General features: G+C 49.5%; 1 long non-coding RNA gene across 1 annotated transcript; it reads right to left on the bottom strand.

Annotated features, from left to right (window-relative positions):
- Positions 1-889: 889 nt before the first annotated feature.
- LOC140649972 (uncharacterized) lies at positions 890-12,633 on the bottom strand. The gene is made up of 3 exons (XR_012041810.1): positions 12,519-12,633; positions 7,327-7,379; positions 890-1,955 (listed from the first exon to the last, which is right to left on the bottom strand). It is a non-coding gene; the product is annotated as an uncharacterized lncRNA (long non-coding RNA).
- Between the last annotated feature and the right edge of the window lie 1,406 nt (positions 12,634-14,039).

Raw genomic sequence — 14,039 nt, 5'->3', positions numbered from 1 at the left:
GGGTTGGAAGGGACCTTTGAAGATCACCTAGTTCCAACCCCCCTGCCATGGGCAGGGACACCTTCACTATATCATGTTGCTCAAAGCCCCGTCCAACCTGGCCTTGAACACTTCCAGGGACGGGATATCTATCACCTCTCTGGGCAACCTGTTCCAGTGTCTCACCACCCTCACAGTAAACAATTTCTTCCTTATGTCCAACCTAAATCTACCCTCTTTCAGTTTAAAACCATTACCCCTTGTCCTGTCAAAGTGCCCTGGCTGGTGTGCTGGGAGCTCTTGCCTCCAAGCTTGTGTAGCTTTGCGGGAGGTCAGCTCCCTTTCTGCTGCCCACCTCTGCTGGCTGCCTGGCAGCTCCTGAGCCCTCAGGCAGAGCGCAATGGCCAGCTTCGCTGAAGGCTGCTGCAGGAAAGACAACTGGAGCGTGAGTATGTGCGCCAGGGGTGTAATCTAGTGTCTGCCTCACAGCATCCCTCCTGCCATCCTCCAAGGATGTGTTTTGTTTAGTCTCTGCAGGTACCATGAGACGATTCACCGTGTAAGCTGGAGAGCCTTTTTCAAAACAACATTTGATATCTTTACTGAGGGCTACATAGAGTACAGATGCATTTATTTCTGTTTCACAGATACCAGGAATTACAAAGAAGTTTAAATGCAGCATCTTAAGATGTGTCCTGCTGTTTCCTCTTGCATTTACACAGTCTATGTGAAGATTTCATCTGATGTCTTTTATGTCTATTTCAGCTGAAGACAGAAATAAAGTGTTTTTCTACTTCTGATAATAAGCAGCTACTCATAATACATTCAGATGCAGGTAAAATAAAGGCAGAAAACCTAAAATACCAGGCTTCCCTGTCAGGGAGCACTGAAAATACATGGTTTTCTTTGGAGAGCCGACTTTCTATTTTACTTTGCAGTCCGCTAATGGTAAAATGTAGTGATTTTTCTTCTAGGTTACCTACAAGAAATAAATGGGAAGGCCAGGACTGGTAATTCTGAAAACTGATCGCAAACAGCTGCTCTGCAATAGTGTGTAAGTCTCTCTAAAGATGGATGATCGCTGGCCACAGCAAGGCAGAACCAGGGACATGCCTCCTGCTTTCACTGGAGGATCCACACCAAGGAGCCCCAGGTGCCACATGGATACTGGCATCTTGCCCCAAAGGGACTGTACAAATCCTATGCTCCCTGTTGGCTCCCAGGAGCCTTGTTTGCCTAAGTGGTGGGATTTGAACTCTGGGATGACACTGCCTATGTACTGGATAGCAGGCTCACTCCCCTTTTCATCTTACATCCCATGCTGGGGACCACATTCAAAGAGGCAGTGCCAAATTCAGACCTGGAGGCTTGCACAGCACAAGGAGTGAATTTGGCCTGTTTTAAGTGGCAGGAACATGAATTTCATGCAACACCCCCTTAAGTGAGATCTGAATCGAATTATATTGCTGCATTTTTCATCTGCTAAGACAAAACAAGATCTTTCTTCAAAGCATCATGTCTCAACACTTCTAGGATGACAATTCAATTCTAGTATGTCTTAATTTGTAAATACCATTTAGAAATGAGCTTCTAAATACTGATTTGCAAGATGAATTGGTCCCTCTTACAGTGGCACCGATCAGAAATCAGCAGTTGGTGACGATCTTCACGCTCTCACTCAGAATTGGTCAGGAGGGCTTTCTCCCCCATGCTTCCCAAGCAGCTGCACTGCCTCTCACGCTTCACCTCCCTTCGCCACCCACCTCTCCTGTGCCGTCTCGCTGTGAGAGGTGTTATTTTGTCAGCAGCAGTTTTGCTCCAGCTGGGCTTCCAGGAACGTGCTTGAAGTTCTTGTGGCGTGGGGTTGGGTTCAGCGGCAGTACTCCTGCTCGATGCTTGCCATGAGCTCCTCCTCCGAGTAATCATATGACACTGTGGACTGACCTGCCGGCTTCTTGCTGTTCCTTTGTGGGCACCTGCCGGGGAAGAGAATGAGTTATTGGTGTTCTGAGAGAGACACAAGATGACCCTTACTTCATTTTTTTGTGAACGGAAAGATCGAGCTGCACGTGGCTTGCTGAGACACAGATACTCTGTCACGTCTAGTTCCCATACCCCACAGGCAGATCGCTTGCTGACATTTGCTATCACTTGGCATCTATTTTAGTCTGCGAGTTCATTACAGTACAGCCCTTACAATGCTCCAGGTCAAACTCCCAGAACCTTTTGGTGAGTTAGGTTTGAGGCCCAGCTAAAGGACTGCATAACCTTTATGCTAGTTACGAGTTTTAAGGTTTTATGGAGAAAGGGATTTTTTCTTTGTATCTGTAAGGGATTTGAGTTTCAACCAAAATATGAACGCAGCTACCTCAAACTGCTCTTATGGCTTTTATTTCTTTTCACATCAGCACAACTCTCCCGCAAGTGGGAAGTGATCTACGATTCAAAGGGAACTGGTATGGGTTTTACTGGTATTATCAGAAGTGGTTTATGCTGGGTACAAGGGAAATCTGTCCCTGCCTGCATGAGGGAGAACAGTAAAAAGTCTTCTGCAAGCTTTGACTGCTTTAGCTCATGCTACCAAATAAGTCTACTTGATCTTGCCCTCCAGGACTCAAGAGGGGAGACAGCGGCTGACAAGCAAGCGCTCCTCCTTGACCTTGTAGAGAACTGGGAGGTGAGCAAGCCGGGCCGTCAGGCTAGTCATCTCTGGAAGCTGGGGCACGTGGCTCTATGAAATGGAGGTCGTGGTGAGGTGCAGAGCTAAGTGGAGACTTGAGTTGGTACATCCAAACTGTAAAGTGCTCTGCCATGCCATGTCAACCGAGACTGGTGGGCTTACTTTGTGGCCATCCACTGGTGGAGAACAAATAAGCAAGAAAGAAATGGTTTTGTATGGCGCTTGGTTGATTGCCAAAGAGGAGAGGTTTTCATATCCAGTAGCATGGTTCCAAATCTGTCCCAGACTCATTATGTAGCATCTACTGACTTACCATTTCTCTAAGGATGAGATCTATCTCACCCTTGGTCTTGTAGCTGGGATTAATTTGGTCATTAGCATCCTTTAGTGAAGAAACTGAGGACCTATTTATTAGATGAAATCACAGGAGCTGCCCCAATGCAGGTAAGTAAATGTAGAATCAGAATCGAAGAAAAGAGCCCTGAGATGCTTTTCTAAGGAAACATTGTTATATAGGGGAAGTGCTTTCATAAGCCCTTAGCTGTCTTTGACAGACGAGAACTGCTCTCCTTGGGTGAGGGAGCATCAGCAACACTCCTGAACGAGGCAGCAGCCAGTCTCCTGCCGCTGTCACTGCGCAGCAAACGGCACCCATGCAGCCCTCCCTCTGTTCTTATCTGTCCAGGTCAGAAAGGCTTCTGCCCAGGCCAGCTGCTCTGACCTAGCTGTGTTAACGCCGTGTCCCCTGCCTGTAAGAAATAGTTTGATGTTTTCCCTGGAGCCACTGGGTGATCAGCTGGCGTGGCCGCTGGGTCATGTGGGTGTCCTACACTTATTTATGCTGCCCTGTGCCCTTGATGGCAAGTTCTACTGGCAGCAAGTAGGATTTAGCAGGTAGACTCTTCTGCTTATTCCTGTTACTCATTTTCCTTCTGATGGACTGCAAGCAATCTGCTTCCCACTGCAGTAAACGAGAGCTGGGAAGAAAGATAAAAGTCCAAGAGCTCGAATCATACATCGGCAGCTACAAAGCAAGAATTGGGAAAAGGAAATGCAGAAATCTGACTTAAACACACAATTTATTGATTTAAACTCCGCACCGTGACAATCCTTAAACTAATTTTATAGGACGTGATGAATTAGAGGCAGAGCTCTTGGCAGCTTGCTTGCAGGCCCACAGAAGAGTCATTGTTTCTATTAGCAGTTACGTAATTTCCCACTGTTAATTATTCTTGATTCTTTGGCTTGCACGGTGACCTCCAAGCATGGGAGAAAAACTCCAGGTAAAACTGGAACTCATTGAAACGTAGATGTGCTTTTAAAAAGACAAAAGCAAACCCCACCTACCATGCACATCCCAGAATTGAGAGGAATCAAGAGGGCTGTGTTTATTTCAAGAGCAAAGGGAAAGCAAGGTGCCGCTCATATTCTTTCTTTCTAGTGTTGTGGCAAAGTTCTGTATCATTTAACATGGAAAAATGGAAATAAATTAAAAAATTAGAGGTTCTCTCTGGATAAGAGGAGAAACTTCTGCACCTTGAGGACAGAGGAACAGGCTGTGCTTGCACAGGCTCCATCCTTGGAGGCTTTCAAGACCTGATGGGACAAAGCCGGGAGCGTTCTGCTTTGACTTCACAGCTGATCCCGCCTGGAGCAGGAGATTGGACTAGAGACCTCCTGAGGCCCTCCCAGCCTGAACCTTGATCTCAAAGGCATGTTGGTGCAGCTGTTTCTGCTGGTCCTGGAATTAAGTGAGAGGCTGTGGCAGGGAAATCCCGAGCGCAGGACGTGGGCAGGACAGGAGCTGGTGGACCACAAGCTTGCTCCTGCGCTCCTCCAGCTGCTGCAGCGGGAGGGGAGGCCCCTCGCTGCCTCATCCACGCGCAGCCAGGGCTGCAGATCAGGGCTTGCAATCATGCTGAATGCAGCTGAGGGGTGTTAGACTTTCCCATTTGGAAAATAACAGGTCAGTATGTTGAGGGGAAAATTTTTCACACCCCAAATGTTCTGAGGGAGAGGGAAACCTGGAAAGGAGCAGTGCTGAGAGGGAAACAGCTAGCTGAAAGGTGTATGAGTGGGGAATTTGCAGCATGGTAGGACAGCAAAGAAAAAAAAGGCCAATGCAACTCCTTCAAGTTACTGTGCAGACTTCTGGGTATCTCATTACTAAAAAGTTATTAACAGCTTGGAGGGAGTTTAGAAAGCAGCAATAAAAGTGATTTAAGGGGCTAGAGCGAAGCAATTTAGGAAAGAGGAAAGGAAGAAATATGCTCCATTTCAGCTAAAGGCCTCTCTGTGTTTAAAGATTATTAAGGGAAGGAGGAATTTTTTTTTTTTTTTTTGTAATGGAAAGACAATGAACTATGTAATGAGGAGAAGGAAATGCAAAGGGCAAAAGTAGACCAAAAGTGAGCAAACCCCACCTTTGAGCAAGACGCTGGGGGTGGTGTGCCAACCTCCCCAGCAGTGGGGAAGGCTGCCAGTGCCGAGTCCCTGGAGTCAGGCAGCTGTGGGGTGTGGGGAGAGCTGCCTGCGGGCTCTGGTGACAATATCCCTGATGGGTGGCTAGGGTGACAAGCTCCTAGGTAGAAATGTGAGTTAAGTGGCTGAAAATTGGGTTGGGGTGAGTCTAGGCCACTGTTTTTTACCGTTTTGCTGAGGATGGGAAAGTCCAGGGTTAATCATTAAAATGCCTTCTGCAAGTCCTTGCAGCTGAAAAATGGGTCAAAACAACGCCCCGGTAACTTTGCCAGTGACACGAGCCTTGGCAGCAATTAGACGATCCTTACAGCGTTCCCGGGCGGTGTCATCCCAGCCGTGCACTACCAGACACTAGAGAGCGGTTCACAAAAGAACTGCAGGGGGAAAGAGAGGTAACACAGCACAATCAGGAACACATCCCGCTGTGTCCCCATGCGCATCGAAGGTATTTATTAGGGCCTGGTTTAGATGCTTATGTGGTGTCACACAGGAATATTTGCAGTACCGGAGGTGCACAACTACAGCATCTATCTCGTGTGACTGCTCTCTTGGCAGATAGATATGGAGACTTAATACTAGGGGTTTTTTTCTCCCTGCTTGACATTTATTTCTTCTTTAATTGGCTTTATGGGAATTTCTTCAGTCAGCAACTCCTATCAAGACAAGGCTGATTTTTGCTGCTTGTAATATGAGTGTTTATCTAGAATAATTCTAGCCACAGAAGTGTGAAGGATGAGACATCTATGTACATTAACCGCTGTTTCTGGGGCTTGATTTGATTTCTTCAAAATGCAGTTTTGCTGGGTGTTGGACCATTTAAAAGAAGATGTTTGCATGCAGCTCTTGCCAGCAGAAATTGCAGCCCTGCTTATCGCAGGCAGTACAGGCACTTCACACGTGAGCTGCGCAACGGGGCTCTGCAGTGGGTACAAAGCAAACGTTATCCAAATGAAAATAAGCTCCTGCCTTGTCATGCCTGATCAGAAACCAGTTTCTGCCATCCCAGGTCTTCCCTTTGCATGTCAAAGAGGGAGGGAGAAGGAAAGCCCTGTCAGGGGATGGGGGGCAGCGAGAGCCTGGGGCTGGGGAGCTCGGTGGGGACTGCGGCAGGGCTGGGCGTGCACCCCCCAAGCAGACTGCTCAGTCGCCTCATAGCCCAAAGCTCATCGAGGATGCTGGAGAGCCCAGGAGAGCCCAGAGCCCTCGCGAGTGCCCACACGAGCCTCGCTGTCAGGAAAGCTGGGGACAGACGTGTTTTCCGAGCGCTCCGGGAACCAGCAGCCTCTCCAGCTGGGAGGGAGGGAAGGAGGGAGGATGGCGGCTGGCGCCTGGGCTCTCGTGTCACATCCAGCAGCGCTGCTGGGCGTTAGTAGGTCACACAGCCCGACGGCCAGGATCTGCAGGTTAGTCTGCTCTCGAGCGCTGCAGGAGCAGAGGGGCTGGATGACAGTCAGAGAGAGCTTGCTGTTCAAGAGAGTCGCTCTTTAGCGTAAGGAGATGATATTTTAAGATGGTTTTTCAAGCCTTTTCATTTCATCTGGGTTTCTTTAACACATGCATCAAACTATTCCCATCACTCTTGGTGCAGGCAGACTTGGAGGCACAGTCTGCTCGGTAGCTTTTGTGTGTGGAAGGAAGATTTGAGATTTCTTTTGTTTGACACCCAGAGCAGTAGGTCCCTACCATTCCCCTGTCCCTGAGGGATGCTCATGTCTCTAACTGGTGTAGCATGGGAGTGCCTCATGGGTTTCCTCCTATGATTCCTGGGGAGCAAAGAGATGTTATCCTCCTTTTCTACATGCTGCAGAGCCCACAGATGACCTGTGGGTGAACCAGGGCCTGAGCTACTCGTTGGAGCAATCCTCCCCAGCTTTTCACAAGCTCCTTCAGGGTGCCTCTGTGACATGTGGACATCCTACTAAATTCTGCATTGCTCATGACCAGGAATGGATCTCTATACTGTACTTGAGCTGGAGCCTGGATCTTTTCAGGCAGCACAGCTCCAGGATTTTTTTTTAATTGGCAAACAGGTAGAGGACGGAATATTTAGGGCTATAAACTATTTGACACCGTTCCCACCTCTCTTTTGCACAGTGGGAGGCATGCAGGAATAGTTTTCCCCTTTATGCTCCCTTTGTTTCAGCTGCTTTTCCCCCCGAAGATATAATGAAAGCAAAGGTACTCACTGATGGTCAGCGTTGTTGTTCTCTGCGCCTGGTGGGCTTCTGGTTGACAAAGCCTGGGAAAGAAGAAAAGTCATGTATTTCAGTTATAACGCTTTAAAGTCAAGGGAGGTGATTCTGCCCCGCTACTCCGCTCTGACCCCACCTGGAGTCCTGCGTCCAGCTCTGGGGTCCCCAGCACAAGAGAGACGTGGACCTGTTGGAGCAGGACCATGAAAATGGTCAGAGGGCTGGAACACCTCTCCTATGGAGAAATGCTGAGAGAGTTGGGGTTGTTCAGCCTGGAGAAGAGAAGGCTCCGGGAAGACCTTATTGCAGCCTTTCAGTATATAAAGGGGGCTTATAACAAAGATGGAGAGAGACTTTTTACCAGGGCCTGTAGTGACAGGACAAGGGGCAACGGTTTTAAACTGAAAGAGGGTAGGTTTAGGTTGGATATAAGGAAGAAGTTTTTTATGATGGTTGCAAATTAAGTTTAGTTAACTGAATACTTTTAACTGTATTCTTTTGTCTGAATAGTTTTGCTTAGCATGAGTAGCTCAAGTTGCTGAAGCCTTAGGCCGCAAGCTGCAAACTTCCGCCTAGAAAAGTTGAACTTGAACTGCTGGTTAGTTACGTGAAGGAAGGCCCTCAGACCAGTGCAAACTGGAAAATAAGAAGGCCACGACTGTCGGCAGAAGTTGCAACCTGCCCAGATAAGAACAGCTAACAGCCCGTCTGGAGTCAGAGAAAGAATCCAATAAGGAACAAGAAGAGCCCAGACCAGAAATTGCCGTGGGACCAAGAGGCGCGTGCAAGGCACGTGAAGAACGGGTGCACAGATTGTAAGGGTATAAATACCCAGGGATTTCTTCGTTCTGGGTCCCTCTTCGGAGGCACCCAGCTTGAGCTGCTCCTATTGCTGTACCACTCAGTTAAATTATTTTTTTTTCCCTGGGATTGGACGTCTGAGATTCTGCTGCGGGAAACCTAAGGCAAAGAAATTTCTTTAACACGATGAGGGTGGTGAGGCACTGGCACAGGTTGCCCAGAGAGGTTGTGGATGCCCCATCCCTGGAAACATTCAAGGCCAGGCTGGACAGGGCTCTGAGCAACCTGATCTAGTGGAAGATGCCCTGCCCATGGGGGGTGTGTGTGTGCACTAGATGACCTTCAAAGGTCCCTTGCAACCCAAACCATTTTTTATTTCTATGAAACCTCTTTCTGTCTATAGTAGGCCATGCCTGCCCTGGTTTAAACCCCCAAACAACCTCTGTGGAGACAATACAGGCACAAGAGAGTCTGCCTTTACTAACCACCCTTCTGCTAGCTCTGTTTCAGTGTTCAGGGCACCTGGGTGGCTGCAGGCTATGGAACTGAAATCACCAAACATTAACTCGTTAAACCTCCCAGTTTTCCCATGAATACGCACTGCCCCGCCGGCTGACAGGTAGCAGTATGAAAATACCTGCTAAAGAAGGAAGTTATGGCAACATGGACCCAATTCTTTTCACCTGACAAAGCCGCTTCCCTGCAATGATCCATCTGGAGTGAAACATCCACCTTCCCCATGCTGGCAGCCCCCAGGTTTCCAATGGGACACAAGGCAGGCAACCAAAGCCAAACCTAACGGCATTTAAAATGGGAAGATGATGGGACCCTGTGTCTGTCTGAGCCCCCAGCTGGACCCGTAATAAAATGAACCCCCTGCAGCCAGATGCTACTGAGAAGAATATAACTTTCATCTTTTTCCACTTCCTCAGTGTATTCTTACGGGGAAAGGGAGGGGAACAGGGACAAGGGCTGTGGCTTTGCACAAAACTAGACCTGTTTTAGCTTGCCGTTATTTTTTCTGAGCTGCAGTCCTGAAGCTGGTGGGCCTCCTTCATACAAGTTGCCTTGAGTTTCATGATGACACTAACAGATGTTAAATGGGTAGCACACAGAACCAAAGGGAGGACTTGGCTTCCAGAAAATAGAAATGAAAAGTTGTTCCATCAGCGTGGAAAGGAGGAAAATATTTTTCTGTACAAGAGAAAAGGGAAGCAAAGGAACCAGGGAGAGGTGTGGAAAAGCTTGCAGTTCAGAGCCGTCGCCTATACATCTGCTGTGCGGTGCTTCTGAGGGGCTGGATGGGATCAAGCGATTCCTCAATAAGATCATGTATCTGCTCTTGAAATAGCTCAAACCTGTGCTGCCTCGAGGTCCAGCAGCGCACGGGACTGGTGCTGGTAAGTGTGGGAGCTGTAGAGGGCAGCTGCCCCTCTATAGGCAGCGCCGGTACAGGGAAGATGGCTTCATGCACAGTTTCGCGCTGATTTAAATCAGTTGGTATCAGTCAGGCTTGTATGAGCCGTCTGCTGGATAGAAATGTCCACCTGGGTGTCCACTGTTATTGCATGGCACCTGATTTTAATTTGAGAGGAGATGTTTCCACTACAGTCCTTCCTTAGCTGCTTCACATGCGGATGGACAGGAGCTGAGGTTTAAACACAGTGGTCTCAGACTCTGCTAGGCAGATAGGTGCTTGGCAGCAAACTGTTCAGCTCTTCCCTGCTTCTTGGGTGGGCTTTGTGCTGCCCTGGTCACCTTTGGCTCCCATGCTTAAGCAGGTGAGGTGGGGCTGCAGCAAAGACACCTCTCTTATGGCACTGGGTCAATGCCTCTTCCAGGTGAGTCCTAAGTAGCTTCAGTTTCTGGAGCTGGGAAAGGTGTCTGGTATCCACAGTCTTTCATGTCCTAGATGCTTGCTTAACATTACAAACTAAATCGCTATGAAAGACTTGTAACATCTTTTGATACCTGTCAAAAGGCACTCCACTTCCTTTCAGAAGAGCCCCCGCTCTTTGGCAATACTTTGTTTTCTCTGGAAGAGTCTGAACTGTTCTAGAAACCGCTCCTGGGTCCAAGCGAGAAAGCTGATGGTGAGGGAAGAGAGTTCCCTCCTGGTTATTTAGCATCATTTCTTGGCAATCTCCCACAAGCGACAAGAGCAAGCGGCAGTGCCAGGAGGATGCCATGCTGAGCTCCAAGGGCTGACTCCTCCTGGGAGTGCACCCCACCACGCAGGCCCTTGTCCTCGCCATCCCCATCACCCACCAGGCTACTGCTGCTGCCCCGGTTTCCTTCTACCAGGCGAAGAACATCATTCATCCTCAACACCAAGGGGAATACAGTTCTCCATGAGTGCTTTGATGCTGCTCTTTCCATAGAGAGAACCCAGCTTCCAACACTTCTGGGCAAAGGATGGGTTTGGATCAGTTTAGGGAGGGGTTTGAATTGTACAGTAGGTTGTCTTTTTTCCTCCCTTGTGGCTGACTCCTCCATATTACGAGCTGTACGTGTTGTGTGGGTGGAAGACAGAATTAATTAGTCATCAGGACAGAGCAGCTCTGGTTAGCAAAATCTGCTTCTCTGTGCAAAATCAGCTCCCACCTTCTCCAAGGGATCTGTCAGCAACAACGATTATTTCCCAAGAGAATTCGGCATTGGCACAGGTGGATCTCTACCAACATTTAATCCAATCCATCAGAAAAAACTGGGGGGGCAGTGAAAACAAAAGGCACCTCCAGCCTCTGCCTTTCCACCACCGTCAGAGCCTCTGTGCTTCAGGAGCTGCTCCTAATTCACCCGAGGGAACAGCGCGCGGCTCCGCGACGCCCGGGTGACACCACGCGCCAGGCAGGGTGCGGAGCAGGGGCTGTCGCAGGCAGGGAGACACAATAAAAACCGACCCCACCCAGCCCGCTCGGGATTGCTGTCATGTATATGTTGCAAGTTCAGCAGATAATTAGTATTAGCTCTTTATGCGGGTTAAGATGATGTGCACGTCACGACACTTTAATATTACGGGTTCCTATCCTACAGCTAAATAAGTAATTGCTGGCCTCGTCGGCCTATACCCTGTTAAGAGATAAATGAAGTCAGCTTCTCCTTTCTGCAGCTTGCAGTCATCTTTTTATTACTCATCCAGACTGCAGCGTGTCTCCTTGTTTTGCACCTTGTTCCCAGCGTAGGCATTTCATGCTGGGGTCTGTTGTGCTACAAAGCCCCACATCACCCCACATCGCCACCTCCTCCAAGTTTAAAGGCTTGGATATTAAGCTCACCCAGCATGTACTCAGGCTTAATTTAACATAACGAGATGTGAGGTGGAGTGGTTTGACACCCGTTGCACACACAGTTCAGCCACCCTTTACGTTAGGGCAGCGGCTCCTGGAGCAAGGCGGAGCAGAGAGCTGGAAGCAGCAGCTATTTCTCTTCACAGTGTGCATGAACCAGCACTCCTGGGGTGCAGCTTCCCACTCCCCCCAACATGGTGTGAGCTGTGGCTGGTGTTCCACCCGTCCTGCCAGCCCTTACCCCCCAGCACCCTCGCTTCTCCCTCTGCCAGCGCTGGCAGCTGCGGGTGAGCTGGATGAGAACACCCTCCCCTGGGAGCTGTGGGGCCATCTGGAGCTGTGCACCCTCGGGGGCTCTGAACTGTCCCCGAGCTGCATTGAAGCCCGTCAACTATAGTCTCAACCTCATTGTCTCCAAAGCTGGGTGGCCAAATTCAAGCTGCTTCTTGGGGATGGTCCCTGTGCTGGCCCCTGAGCCATGCCCAAGCGTTATTTGGGAGACTGCAAGTTGGCCCAGGCCAAAACCATACTAGCAGTTCAGCGGGGCAGACCATCACTGTCCCATGCCAGGCAGGTGCTGTGGTATCATTTACCAGTGCAGATACAGCCCTGAAACATAGTAGAGATACAGCCCCTGAGCAGTCCCGTCATGTACAAGGGAGCCTAGAGAGTGACTGAGTCACCTAAAACATTTACAGGGGAGCAGTGTGGTCCCCTGCCAGTGCTGCTCTGCCAGGCTGTGGTTTCACAGAGGCTTTTCTGCAGGATGTAAGCCAGTGCCTCCTTCCCTGCCTCTGCCGCTCCCAAATCCCTCCTCACAAACAGCCCGTGACCTGGACCAGGGGACCAGTCTGAGCTGAAAAGAAACCCCCCCCTTGGAGGGGAGGAAGGCGATGTCAGCCAGAGCACGTCGGTCGCAGATGCTGTTTGCAGCACAGCTGCAGATGGCTGAGCTGGTACAGCAGAAGGGCAGCACCCTCCAGCGACACCAGCAAATGACGTGGGTGGCTAAGCCAGTCATCATGCTGAAAGCAGCCTCTCATGAACCCACAGCTGGAGTTATTGCTGGCAAAAAAAATTTAAAAGCTAGCTTACCTAACGCGTCAGTAGGTACCAAACGGGACGTATAGCCCCAGCTGCGTCCCAGGCAAAGCACGCCCAGCCTTGCTCTGGTCTGCAGCAACATCCTCTGGCCAGCGAAGGAATTGGGAACAGGAGTGGACGGGAGCGGGCAGGGATGTGGGGAGTTCCCACGCTTCTCCTCTCCTGCCAACTCGACCACCAGCTCCCAGCTATTCTGCGCATGCCCTGTGCTTAGTTTGTAGATGAGGAATGGTTTCAGGGTGAAGTGATCCATGCTCTGCTGAGTGATGTTGGGGGAAAAAATACCTAGTCAGCAGTTTTCTGAGTCCAGCTGCAACACAGCTGTGCTGGGAGGGTGACACTGGCTGAGGCGACAGCGCAGCTTGCTGCTCGCTGGGCTTTGGTGAAGTTTCTGGTGCTTTTAAAAAGACAAGGAAAGTGAAAGAGCAGGAGACCTTTTGCTCAGCAACTGCCAGATCCACACCTGGAAATTAACTGCAGAATCTGAAATAGTCTGACCTTGGACTTTTCACTTAGCTGCTTCCCTTAGCTCTTTGGAGCTCAAGGAGTCCCAGATGTTCAGCTGGAAAAGACCTTTTCTGAAGTCACCCTGGCCAGTGGAGCACGGCTCCCTACACAACTGTGGGAGACATCTTGACTTGAGGGCATTTTTGACCATTAATACAACCAGGAAGAAAATGCTGAAATAAATTGCTAACAGCACTGAATTAGAAAGATCACATTTCTGTTGGGGGAAGCATATTCTAACAAGAGTAGAAAAGCAAACCTACCTGAATTCCTGTAAGAAACTAACGGGGTATGACATTAAATGTCCCCACAGGATCCCTACGTGTTTGCAGCTGGGACCAGCCAGCCACGAGATGACGCTGCGCCACATCAATCTGCAGAAACAACATTTATCTGGCTGAAAAAAACAGGCAAAGCTTTGAAGACTTGGAGATTTTGAAAATATATGATAGTCCCTCTAGAAGATGGTTAATACACTCTACCTGTGTTATTCCCATGCCGCAACTGGGGTGATCGGCTTACTGTAATCACACCCTGTCTCCAGTCAGGAAGAGTGACGGCGCCATGGAAAAAGCTGTGAAAAGCAAGACCCTAACATGTCTGTGTGATTTTTCCATTTCAGGAAACAATGGGGAAATGCCTGAGGCTGCGGCCTCTCCCCTGGTTTCCACCGAGAGCTGCCACCCTGCTCTTTTTCTGTGTTGAGCAAAGGAACGAGAAAAAAGCATGTACAACTAAACAGAACCGAGGGCAGACCTGAAAATGGACGTTTGATGCTGATAAGGAGGTGTTGGGGTCTGCTCCGAGCTGGGTTCATGTTCCCCATCAGGATTTGGTTCCCAGCCTGTTCTTGTGATGTACTTTCACTCTTCTCACCCCCAACAGAGGTGGCTCAAGCCTTTAAATGCAGCTGCATCCCTCTCCACCAGCCCTTGCCACCTGGCCTGACCGCCCATCGGTGCTGCCAGCTTGCTGCTGGATGACAAAGTGCATCGGGGTTCAGGT

The sequence above is a fragment of the Ciconia boyciana genome, chromosome 3 (assembly GCF_034638445.1).
Source record: "Ciconia boyciana chromosome 3, ASM3463844v1, whole genome shotgun sequence".
Lineage (NCBI taxonomy): Eukaryota > Metazoa > Chordata > Aves > Ciconiiformes > Ciconiidae > Ciconia > Ciconia boyciana.
This window is presented reverse-complemented; position numbering and strand designations above follow the sequence as displayed.